We start from the raw sequence: 11,942 nt of genomic DNA, 5'->3' as shown, positions 1-11,942 counted from the left end.
CTCCGGCATGGGCATACTGCAGGTGGCGCTGCCAAGAGTTGTGGGCTTGGTATTAAAAATGGCTAATGATTGACAAGATCATTTTGGGATACACTTATTTGTGAGTAAAAAGAGTAATTCCGGACGTGGAACTCCGATGAGAAGGACACCTTGAGGTGGACGAGGTGTTTAACTGACTCAGGATTTCAGAGAATCGAGTCAGTTGTGATCTTGAGTTCCTTGGTTAATTGATTTTGAAGGAAAATCAATGTCAACCGCAGTTGTGTAGTTCTGGGAATATAACTGTGTTGACATTATCGGACCCGGCGTGGTCTGAAATAGACAAAGAAATAGATCAGTGACGGTATTAATATATTTCTTTGAAGATTGGTGGATCTACTGAGGTCCAGAAGAATAATCAATGCTGACTGAGTTGGTTAGAATGTTGATTAATGATCCACGAAGGATTGCCTGGTGTGTGTGTGTTGTTCAGTAACAACATGCGCAGTTAAAATTGGGCGCTGTCTACTTCCGATGAGTCCGATGAGAAGGACACCATGAGCTGGACAAGGTGTCTAACTGACTCAGGATTTCAAAGAATCGAGTCAGTTGTGATCTTGAGTTCTAATGGTAAATTGATTTTAAAGGAAAATCAATGTTTACCATGTTGAAGTAATTCTGAAGATATTACTAGATGTGGTGTGATACAAGTGAAGAATAAGTTGTGTACATGGGGATACACAATTGTGTTGATATTGATGAATCGGCTGCGGTCCATCTGATAAGTTAATACTGGGTGCACTGAGACAAGAAACTGTTTTTAAATCATCACTGGCTGCAGTGATATACATGTGTTGAAGATTACTGGACCCATAGAGGTCCATTTGTTGGAGTTCTTGGGCAGATCAATGACAGAAACAGTTTTTGAATTTTGTGGAGAATTTTGAAGCACTGAGATTGAGTTTTCTCCGTGCTTGGTGCGCTGTGAGAATTTTGAAGCACTGAGGCTGGAGTTTCTCCGTGCTTGGTGCGCTGTGAGGACTTATATCACGGTTCCAAAGTCCAAAGTTTTATGCCCTGGAGGTCAAGAGTTGTGTGTAGAGAAGAACATGACTTGGAAAAGGACATATATGGTCACATTTTGTCTAAGTTGGGGAGAATTGGCCCATATGTGTTTATTTCTCTTCCCTTTTAAGAGGACATACGCAGTTACCGGCTGCAGTCTACTTCCTCTTTCTGATTTTAAAAGCATGTTTGATAAAAATACTCTTAGGAAAGCGTATTTTGAGTGATTCTAAGTGTGTGAACGTTGTGGGTACTGGATTTGAATGATTCTGTGTGATTCGTACAAAATAATAAATAAATAATAATAACACTACGTAGGTTCATAGCAGAGTGCGGGAAAAAGAGGAAGTCTGAGAGAAGAGAGTGTGTGTGTGTGTCTGAATATAGCAAGTCTGAATATAGCTGGTGAGCTGGTGAGAGACGTTGCAACATGAAAACAGATGAATTAGAGACTGAATGTCTTAAAAAAGTAATAAAATGATATTAATTACATGTTTTAGTGTGTTAATAGAGGTGGACTCTTCTCAACCTAAAAACATGAGTACAGCGGCAAAAGGATAGATTAACAGAATTGGGACGACAAACAGGCCAGCCTTTGGCTTAAAATTTGACAGCTTCACCTCTCATTGTCTCCTTATCCTGAGAAGAAGCTTAAAGGACAGTCAATCTCCTGATGAAGACAGAAGACAGACAGAACACCGTGTACTTGAAGAATTAACAGCAGGCAAAAAGACAGTGCAACTGAACTATAACACTGACGACTCCAGCAGCAGCATGTAAGAAAGCACGTGATGCAACATGCAAGGTGAATTACAGGCTGGTAAGAACAGTGGGATAAATAACTGTGTGAAAGCACTGAACACTGAGTTTCATATTTGCCATGCTTGGAGTAATCCTTAAAAGAAAAGACTGAAAAGATCAAGAGAGAAGAAATGGAGAGAAGAAACACCTGATTTGGGCCTGTGTTGATCTGCGAGGCCCCACAGGAAACTGTGAGAACAGTGAGAGGTGAACCTGGACATTATATAGTGAATGCATATGGGAAAATTGGATTGAAGGCCGAACTTATGAAGGTTTAGAAATTTTCACCACATCACAACAATGAGGTTAAAAAGGTAGAAAACACACATATACAAATGGTTACATGTGAAATTATTTTTGGGGAGAAGCAGAATTGAGATAGTTTGAATCCACAGCTCAGTGCAAAGAGGCAGAGTTAAACCTGATTATAAAATACATATGCAATGAAGAAGCAGCTTACACTCCATTAACATGACCACATAACATGAACGCAAGGAAGAACACGCTTACATTTATCAAGGTGAATACATGAAATAAACTGGTATTTTTGGCCGGAGAGAGAGAGAAGTGGGTCATTTAAGCACTGATGATAATAATGAGTGTCTAAGTTTGTCATTTTTAGGTCCAAAGCAGACCTGGATCAATTTTCCACATGCGGCGATCAGAAGAAAGTTATAGGTTAACATCACTGGAAACATTCAGGCCTGGTTGTTTACAGCGCCATGCATCACTAAACCTGACAAGTGAGCTCTAACTCCTGGCTGAAGACAAGGAATGCTGTTATTTAAGGTGGGAAAGCAAAATTTGGGTTAGCAAACTTGGGAAAGAAAAAACTGACTGCTTAAGTGGGAAAATTGTGAAGGAGTCTGAAACACTGCAAAAAGAAACATATACAAAATCACACACACAAACAGAAAATGCATTAACCTTACAACTACGAGAGAGCTCATGAAGATTAGACAGCATGTTGAGCATGTGAGTCTGTTTATTAGTGTTAAAATAGTGTGAACACACTTAAACCCTGAAGTTGAGGAATGACTCAGGAAAGTTTCATGACAAGAGAGTGACATTGGTGAAAATGAAAAAGTGATTAAAAGCTTAAAGTAGTTTTAAAATAGTGAATTGGAAGTGCTCTTGTGTCGATTGAGCAAAACAAGTGATTACTCTAGGAAGAAAATAAAATAATTTAATAATGTGGTAAGATTTAAATATGCCTTTCTCTTGTCATGGTAACTTCTTGAGATATGACTCAGTATGAAAATTAGCTGAAATGAGTGGTGAGAAAGAAGCTTCCTGTGTGGCTGGGTGTCTGAGGCTTTGAATGAAGGAAACATAGCAGTGACTGAGGAGGATTACTTGGTGAAATATATAATGGTAAAGTAACAGGATAATTAAATAAGGTGGTCAGGTCTGTTCAGAGGTGCAGAGTTGGACAAGAAATTTATAATTTAGTGATGACACATTGTTATAACGGGTTTATATGTTATGCTAAATCTAAGTATGTTAAAGTGCTTAAGGGGGAACATTATTGTGTGCAAATTGTGTGGCTTTTAACAAGATTTTCTGTGTATTTAGCAGGTGAAATTATGTCAGAAAATGAACAGAGGGAGTGAGTTTAAGTCTGATTTCAGACTATGTAAGTATTAATTAAACCAAGAGTAGGGCAAAACTTTTGTGGCCCTGAAGTTCTAATCTCCATAACATATCGATAGATTAATAAGAATTTTTTTTGTGTTTAAGATCTTTGGGGTTGTTGTTTGAGTGATGGGTTGATTGTATCAGTTAGGTTTGGGTTGTTTTAGTAAACATGGACATGTATAGAATTGGGCCCTTTAAAATTGTAACAGTGCACTTAGGGAAAACCTGTTAGGTGATTATGTTTTGTGTTTTGATGAGTTAATAATAATCAGCTCTCTTTTTTCTCATTTTTTGTAAGCAGGCCTGCAAGATTGAATTAACAGTGCTGAAAAAATTTTCGGGAGAGCAAATATAAGGTGACCTTTTCCAGATTACAACTGGCTGAGGAGAAGGCCACCTGTGGGAACCTGGGAGTTCCTGTCTAAAAGGATTGCCGCGTGTCAATCCAGACCAAAAATTATAGACAATTGTTTTTCTTTTGAGTGAATGCGTGTGAATGAGTGAATGAGGGTTAGCATGAATAAAGAGGGACAAACAATTGACTCTGTTGGGGAGAGAAAGGGGATGCTCTGCTGATTTTGGGTTGCTGATGTTTGCTTTAAAAAGAAAATTTCTGTTTTATTGACTGGGTTTAGACTATGGTACTAGATTATATTGTTGGGAAAATGCCAAATGCTAAAGGGGAGAAACTTTTTGATATAACTCATGCCATTAACAAAATAGGCCACTGTAGAAGTCAAATAAAGTTTATAGAGGAAAATAACTAAAACAAAAGTAATATTTATGAGTCACATAGGAGATTGCTAGACTTTTCATATAACATGCAGTTATAGAATAACAAACACTTGTCGAAGTGACCAAGGTTTTTTCCTTTAAAGCAGGAGCAAAGTAAGGAAAGCATATATATTTTGGTTAAGTCTGGTAAAGTATAATTAGAATGTACCGTTACATTAAGAGGAGCAAAATGAAATCAAAATATGCTGTATCAAGAACATGTTATAACACAGGAAATGTGAGTTTTAAAATGAAGTTAGTGTTAACACACAGGTGTTGTTTCTAGGCAGGTTTGAATGGAGCCAGTGGTGTAAAAGATTTAACAGGATGATTAGACTGATTTTATTCCTAAACACAGGTTTGGAGGCCCGGAGCAAATATACCCTAGAGGAGAATTGCTGAGAGTTTTAGAGAAATAATGTGACTAAGCTTTTCCTGTCATTTTTATAAGGGGTGGTGAAGTATTTTTGGTATTTTCAGTTTTAGTAGCTGGCTTTAGCGTATTTGACACATGAGATGTTTCAAGAAGGGGTGATTTTGGGTTTAATTTGAAATAAGGGGCTTTATCAAGGGAGCTTGATAATTTAGCTATGATAAAACTTACTCATAAGTAATTGCTTTTATGCTTAAACTTAATTGATTAAAATGTTTGTTTTCTTTTTGATCTTTTAGTAGAATAAGCGGTCATGATGATTTTCTTCTAATCTAGTGTGAAAGGTGTCAGGGTGTAAAAGGTCAATGAAGATGCTTGCAGAAACAGACAACATGTATTGTGACTTGTAGGTCAGAGTTAAGGCACATTCTGCTTGGAAACTTTCGCACTTGCAGAAGCAAGAGTTTTGTGTACAGGATGTTGATAATCAGATAAGAGAGAAGAGAGCGAGCAACAGGAAGCACCTGGAGGGACGTGAAAGCGGCGCTTTAAGTGTGTTTAAGGTGTTAAAAGGTTGTTTACTGAGATGAGTAACATTGAAGAATATATATAAATAAAAGTCAAAAACCTGGTTCAGCATGACTGACTGAATTGATATATTGTAGGGAGTACCTTGAGGGCCGATGGATAGATGCTAATACGCTTATACACATAATTAGGTTAATCCTTTTGATTAGAGAGTCCCCAAAATGATAGGTTGAACCAAGATTGAATAATTAAGAGAACAATTGATGAACATAATAAGTTAGGGAGGCGTAGTAGGGAAAGGTGTTTGTTTCCTTTGCAGGAGATTTTGGGACCACAGCGAGATTCCAGGGAGCACCGAACCGAACAGAACCACCAGAGAGGGGCACCCATAAGAAGAATAGAGCTCCACAGTTGAATAAAATTTGTTGTTTAGGAGATTAAAAGCTTGTTAAGGTTAAATTTGAGCATAAAAGTAATGAAGAGGAATGAGAGCGACTTTAGGAATACAGGGTGGGCCATTTATATGGATACACCGTAATAACATGGGAATGGTTGGTGATATTAAAGTCCTGTTTGTGGCACATTAGTATATGTGAGGGGGCAAACTCCTCAAGATGGGTGGTGACCATGGTGGCCATTTAGAAGTCGGCCATGTGGCACAGGCACACAGGGTCATCTGACACATCAAACTTATTGGTAATGTCACAAGAAAAACAATGGCGTGCTTGGTTTCAACGTAACTTTATTCTTTCATGAGTTATTTACAAGTTTCTCTTTGTTCACAGCCATTGACATGTCGAAGAGGTTAACACGTGAGGAGCGGATCGAAATTGTGTTGATATCTGGTGAACGCAGTAACCGGGTCATTGCAGCAGATTTCAATGCAATGCAAGATAACTGTCACTAATGAAGAAACATCAGTGGCTGTCCTAGCTTCATTCAGCAAGAGCCCACAGCGTAGCACTCGCCGCATGTCACTGGAGAGTGGCATTAGTCGAACATCCCTTCGGCGGATATTAGCTACTCACAAATGGCACCCTTACAAACTCCAGCTACTGCAGCATCTCAATGAGGATGACCCAGATCGGCGCACAGAATTTGCAGAATGGGCAAAACAAAAATTGGAACAGGACCCTCAGTTCACGCAGAAGATTTTGTTCAGTGATGAGGCAAACTTTTATGTGAATGGTGAAGTTAACAAACAAAACCACCGCTATTGGTCTCACATTAACCCACATTGGATGGAAACCTCCAAGACTGTTGGAACAACAAAAGTGATGGTTTGGTGTGGTATATGGGGTACAACGATAGTGGGTCCATTCTTCATCAATGGAAACCTCAAGGCCACTGGATATTTGAAATTGCTACATGATGATGTGTTTCCCTCTTTATGCACTGAAGCTGGCACGTTCCCTGAGTTCTTCCAGCAAGATGGTGCACCACCACATTAAGGGTGCCAGGTCCGAGCATTCCTAGATTGGTCGAGTGGATTGGTCGTCGTGGGCCAGTTGAATGGCCCCCAAGGTCTCCCAATCTGACCCCCTTCGACTTTTACCTTTGGTGTCATCTAAAGGCAATTGTCTATGGTGTGAAGATACGAGATGTGCAGCACCTGAAACTACGGATACTGGATGCCTGTGCTGGCATTTCTCCTGCGGTGTTGCTATCAGTGTGTGAAGAGTAGGAGAAGAGGGTTGCATTGACAATCCAACACAATGGGCAGCACATTGAACACATTTTATAAGTGGTAAGAAACTTGTAAATAACTCATGAAAGAATAAAGTTACGTTGAAACCAAGCACACCATTGTTTTTCTTGTGACATTACCAATAAGTCTGATGTGTCACATGGCCCTCTTCCTATTGAAAAAACAAAAGTTGTATCCAAGATGGCCGACTTCTAAATGGCCACCATGGTCACCACCCATCTTGAGGAGTTTGCCCCCTCACATATACTAATGTGCCACAAACAGGACTTTAATATCACCAACCATTCCCATTTTATTACAGTGTATCCATATAAATGGCCCACCCTGTAGTTTGTAGGATTTCTATGTTAGGTAAATTGCCCAAGAAATAGTGCTAAGACTGGATTTATGTTATCCGCAGAGGGGGTGTTAGAAGTGGGTTTAAAGCTTGATTTATGGGCATGACGTTATATTCTAGTTATTATTTTCACATGCAAGTAAATTTAAAGGGATAAATAAGGAATTAGTTCATTTCCCAGGTGACAAATGAAGAGGGGGAACTTTTGAGGTTTAAATTTATAATCTTAAATGCTTATATGCTGATTATATTGCTTTATATAAGAAAGGCCTAACTCTGAGTACACTCTGTGCCAAAAGTGCTGACAGGAAACTGCATGCTTTTGCAGTTAGTGAAACCAACTAGGCTGTTTGATCGAAACTTAAAGTGTGGTGTGACGTAGAGAGCAAGTATATAATAATAATAATAACAATAATGGATTGCATTTATATAGTGCTTTTTGGGGCCCTCAAAGCGCTCTACAATTCCACTATTCATTCACTGGTGGAGACACTCTGGTGGAGGCAGCTACAGTTGTAGCCACAGCTGCCCTGGGGCAGACTGACAGAGGCGAGGCTGCCATATAGCGCCATCGGCCCCTCTGGCCATCACCAGTAGGCGGTAGGTGAAGTGTCTTGCCCAAGGACACAACGACCAAGACTGTGCGAGCCGGGGCTCAAACCGGCAACCTTCCGGTTACATGACGAACTGCCAACTCTTTGAGCCACGATCACCCATAAATATAAATACCTAGGCTTCCATTTGTGCTTCAGACCTGGGGTTGTGTGTTTTGTCTTCAGGTCTCCATATCCGGATATGTAAAATAAAGATCATTTTTAAAGTAAAAGGACCATTTTGAGCCGTGTCTTTCTTGGCCCTAAAGAATCCAAAAGAACCGGAATTTAATACTCATCAGCGATCTTGGACTTCAAAGGAGGCCGTTTTGTTAAATAGTCAATCAGTACACATATGTACTGGTTTCCATTCAAAGTCATTTTGAATTTCCTAATCAAATCCATTCCAATTAGCTCAAATGGCTGGGTTACCTTTCAAACACATATAGCTTTAACCAATTCCTTTTTAGCAATAGAAACTGTTTTTATTATGTCAAGAAAAAGTTACAGAAAGAATACACCTACAGTGTTTACCTGTACTTTTGTGTACTCCAGCTCCTTTTTAATTATGATGCTGCTGGCCTGGCATGCCACGCACTGAGTCACCTGAAAGCAGGTGTGTCCAACTCCAGTCCTTGAGGGCTTCTGTCCTGCAGCTTTTAGATGCATGCCTACTCCAACACAGCTGAATCAAATGGTTGGATTACCTCTTCAGCATGCCATCAAGTTTGAAAAGGCCTGGTAACAAGTCACTCATTTCATTCAGGTGTGTCGGAACAATAATGAATCTAAAAGCTGCAGGACAGTAGCTCCCGATGGCTGGAGTTGGACACCCCTGACTCAAAGGATAGCAAAGTAAATGAACCAAAAGTCTTTTTAATTATTTTAATCCTGTAGATCTCATATACATTTCATATAAGAAAAAAATTAAAAGAAATTTGTAAGACATCAATAGTCAAAGGAGCTTGCAAAGAAAAGCGTCTGGACTTCTTTAAGTTACTTGAAGACGTTTCACCTCTCATCCGAGAAGCTTCTTCAGTTCTAAGGTCAAATGGTGGAGAGTCCCAGATATAAACCTAGTGGGAGTATCCCCCCACAGAGGGACAAAAGGACCCCCTGATGATCCTCTAATCGCCTGAGCCAAGGTGTGAAACTGGGTGTGGGTCCCAATCAGCCAGAGTTTCGGGTGTGTTCATTGTGAAACCTGGCCCCACCTTATCACACCCGAAACTCTGGCTGAATGGGACCCACACCCAGTTTCACACCTTGGCTCAGGCGATTAGAGGATCATCAGGGGGTCCTTTTGTCCCTCTGTGGGGGGATACTCCCACTAGGTTTATATCTGGGACTCTCCACCATTTGACCTTAGAACTGAAGAAGCTTCTCGGATGAGAGGTGAAACGTCTTCAAGTAACTTAAAGAAGTCCAGACGCTTTTCTTTGCAAGCTCCTTTGACTACGATGACCTGGATGACTGAGAACCTTCACAGACAAGACATCAATAGCTAACCAGTACACTTCATACCATAACATTTTAGACTTCAAGAATCACATATTGTAGTTCATTATGAAGTACACAGTATAGTTATTAGCCAATGCCCACATAATCTTAGAATACTACAGTAAAAAAAACCCAGCATTTTTCTGTTTATTTGAAAGTGAAAACGTGAGCGTGGGAGCAGCTGTTATGTTGCTGACGCTTGTATTTGTAGCACTGCTCAATGAACAACACCCGAAAATGTGATGTCATGATATGAAATGGCTTTTTTCTATTTCTACTATTTCAGCTTTTTGCAAAATATGTTTCTCTTTGTAGAAACATGAAAAGAAACAAAGCTTATCTTGTTGGTGTCACTAACAAAATCCCCAATTTAATTGTTCTAACCTAATTAAGTTAAAAACCACTGTAGACTTTTCACACTTATCCAGAACTATTTACAACATCATCACCTCTGGTAATGGTTGTGATGGTGGTGACGCTGGTCACTTGGCAATAAGAAAAGACACTATACATGGTTTAGGACATATATTATATAAGCCCCAAGAGACGTAATTAGGCTACGCCACTGCAGCGCACCACGCTGTAGTGCGCTGCATTTAATGAAACTCCAATTAAAATCGTGTGTCAAATACAGACAGCATAACAGTGACAGGCTAACAAGTACTCATCGACAAGTCAACAAACTCACCTTGAACCTCAAAGCTCTTCACCTTTCAACCCTAAATTTTATTTTTGTGTTGTAGAAAACCCACTAGGAAAAGTTCAGTTGGTTTTATAAGACACAATATGCACATACAGAGTGGGATCCATTACTCTGTAACTCTTTACTTACACAGTGCTAATCGAAAGACTTTGGGCCTATCAGTTGAGCTGTAAACCAAACAACAGGATGCAGGCTGAAAGTAAATACACAATACAATTTTATTTAGTTCAAATGGTTTGTGTGCAAGACACAAGAACGGAAAACATTGAAAGTTACAAATGTATTGTGCATGAAACGGGAACTCACAGTGATAAAGCCGATGCAGCTGTGTTAGTTAATTTGTTAAAATGTGTTAATCTGGTCCTCACTAATGGCACAGATGACATAGTCTGTTTGACCTCACCAGTTAATTTGCAACACGAGTTAATTTGTAACACTGTTACTGGGGGCTTTGGGGCTCTCCTAGTTAATAAATGATAATGATAATAGAATCACAATCACTGGATTCTTAGCAATTGCCATTCCAAGGAGAAAGTGTATATAAACAGTTTCATTTGTTTGTTTGTCAGTATGTCTGTTTATAAGTCTAGCATCCACAGTTTTCAAGATGTTCAAAGTTTGTCTGATCATGTGACCAATAACAGCTGGAGCTAATAATTTTGGTGACAATAGGGGAAAGGTCACATCAAATTGGACAATCAGTAAAGACTTTATATTACCCATGGATCGTCCTCAGACTTCAACAACATACCAGACCTTGGAAAGAAAGAAAGAAAAGGGAGCACAGAGATAGGTTAGCTAAGCATTTACCTTGACCTTAGTTCCCAAGGTCAAAGTTGACATTGAAAAAAAATTCACGAAATCATATCTAGTATATTTTATCATATGAAAGGGCAAAGAGACAGCTGTACAACACACTTTTTGTTTTTGTTTTTGTCAATAAAATGGCCTACAACTTCATAATGATGCCATAAAGTTTTGTAAAATCACACTACATAAATATATCATAAAATGTCAAGTTTTCAGATTTCAGCTAATTCTTCTCCAATCGTATAGGTAAAGATAATAAAATAGACCATTTTAGTATGCAATGCTTCAAGGTCGTAGGTTAAAAATCAGAGATCAGTGTGTTGTTATACAAGCAGGCTGATGTCAGCATATTGTAATAAAAGCATGCTGACATCTGCTGAATTCACAACCACATAGTGATGGGATTTCCAGCTCTTTTTAGCTCACTAAAAAGAGCTGGCAAATTCTGTGTCTGCATTGGGTCCTTATTAATCACAGTGTTCATGTTCTAAAATAAGGCTTTGACAGTAACTTACCGAGGCTCCCTGTGCTCTGTGGTTGTAGTGATGTGTCGGTCGCGAACGAAATGGCTCTTAGAGCCGGACCTTTGACGTGAACGATGCGAGCCGGCTCCTTATCGCGAGCCGTGGTTTTTTTTTTCTTTCTCTCACCCTCTCTCTCGCACTTTTTTTCCGCTTCACTCTGCATGCGAGCCTTGTGTTTTGCGCTGGGAAGAGGGGGGAAGGGCGGTAGTTACACTCGCAGTAGCACAGGAACAGAGGGAGAGAGAGAGAAAGAGAGCCAGGGACAACAACGTCATATTAGAAAGGTATAGTAATCATCCACAACTATTTTCAGTTGCGGATGATAAAGGATTCAGAAAGTTTATTCATGCAGGCCCATATGACAGAGAATGTTCATCTTCTTTTTGTTTTCATTTTTTAATTTATATTTAATTGTGTTGTGGTTTGCAGTGTTTTGTGTTGTTTCACTTTAAATTTGTTTAAAAGGAAAAAGCTGAAAATTTAATTAGTTAAAAGTTGAACTGTGAATAGTTGGTTTTTGTATTATATGATGTATTTATTTTTATGTGGAGTGAATAAATGAAAGTATATTTACGGCGGCCCCTACAGACAAAGCATGTACAAACTTCA

Source organism: Perissodus microlepis, chromosome 6, assembly GCF_051167445.1.
Source record: "Perissodus microlepis isolate ML-2025 ecotype Zambia chromosome 6, ASM5116744v1, whole genome shotgun sequence".
In the NCBI taxonomy this organism is placed as follows: domain Eukaryota; kingdom Metazoa; phylum Chordata; class Actinopteri; order Cichliformes; family Cichlidae; genus Perissodus; species Perissodus microlepis.
Note: the sequence above shows the minus strand (reverse complement) of the source record.